Below are 1,482 nucleotides of genomic sequence, written 5' to 3' on the forward strand. Positions count from 1 at the left end.
CCCACCTGCTCAAACTCAGCACTCGATCCTTCGCTCCTTCGATCTGCTCTGCTCTGCTCTGCTCTGCTCTGCTCTGCTCTGCTCTGCTCTGCTCTGCTCTGCTCTGCTCTGATCTGCTCTGCTCTGCTCTGCTCTGCTCTTTCTTTCTTATCATCCTCTCACCCTTTTCTCCCCCTTGTTGCCTCCTCCTCTTATCATCCCCTCCGCATCACCTGCTCTCCCTTTCTCTTCTGCTTCTTTGTTCCCTCCTCCACTTTGTCATTTTGCTCCGCCTCTCTGCCTCGCCGCCTTTGTATTCTTCCCACCTAATTCCCCCATCATCCTTTCTTATCCCACATATCTACTACCCATCATCTTCCTTCCTCTCCCCTCCTTGTCTTGCATCTTCATCTACTCGCCCTCATTCCTGTCTTATACCTCTTCACGGTCATGCTTTGTTTCCCATGTCCACTGCTGCTGCTTCAGCCGCTGCCCCCGTTCGTTGCTTCCTGCTCCTGTGTCCCTCTTTTTTCAATTTTGGCGCGTCTGCTTACAGCAACACTCCGTCTGACACTCTATGACAGGCTTGTCATGTAGAACCTGCATGCTGTGTTGTTCTCTGCTATTTTTTGCCTCCAGCTACCCGACATGAGCGAAGGGTTGCCCTCTCCCTCTCTTTCTCTGCTCTTGTAGGATCCTTCCTCCATGATTCAGCTTTCTAGTGCTGTGCTCCTCGTGAGACGCTCATGGCTGCTGCTGCTGCTGCTGCTGGTCATGTCAGGGATGGAGGGTGAGGATGGTCAAGTCCTTGCAGTCACGACGCCATCGAGCGTGTGGAACATGCCGCCGACAGGACAGACTGCTTTCAAGAAGGTGAGGAACAACCCCGGCCCTCCTCTACGTGCCGATGTCAACTCTGCCGAGGTTGTGGAGAGAAGTTGTGAGAGGCAGAGCGCGGGGCCGCACAAAGTTGACTATCACCTGGAGTGTGAGGCAAACGGCGCCAAGTGTAGACAGTGGGAGGGGTTGTCGTGCAGCGAGGTCGACTCGATCCTTCACAACGTGCGGAGGTACGAGCAGTGCTACGCGACTCTAGCAGCTCGCAAGAAGAGGATGAAGGAGAATGTCGACATGCAGGAGAGTCAGGAGAGCAAGTCAGCCAAGTTCGAAGACCTCACGTCGGAGGTGAGCAGAATCTCGGGAAACAGCGGCAACCATGCAGAACAAGCGTCCCAGGCTCATGCCGTGGCAGCGAGGATGGAGGTGGAGGCTGTACAGTACCCGCAGCAGCAGGTGGATGGAGCAATGCAGAGCAAGCCCTGCTCCTTTCCAAAGATCGACGTGGACGGTCACATGAAGTACAAGCTCGGCGATGGGCTCGAGCCGACGCCTGCCATCCCGCGCGGAAGGTGGAGGGGGGGAGAAGAGAAACTTCCACTGACAGGGTGTGGTTGGAAGGTATAAAATCCTCCGATCTCTTGGCTCAGGACTTATGGCAAGTTG

Source organism: Guillardia theta (genome assembly GCF_000315625.1).
Source record: "Guillardia theta CCMP2712 unplaced genomic scaffold GUITHscaffold_13, whole genome shotgun sequence".
Classification (NCBI taxonomy): Eukaryota; class Cryptophyceae; order Pyrenomonadales; family Geminigeraceae; genus Guillardia; species Guillardia theta.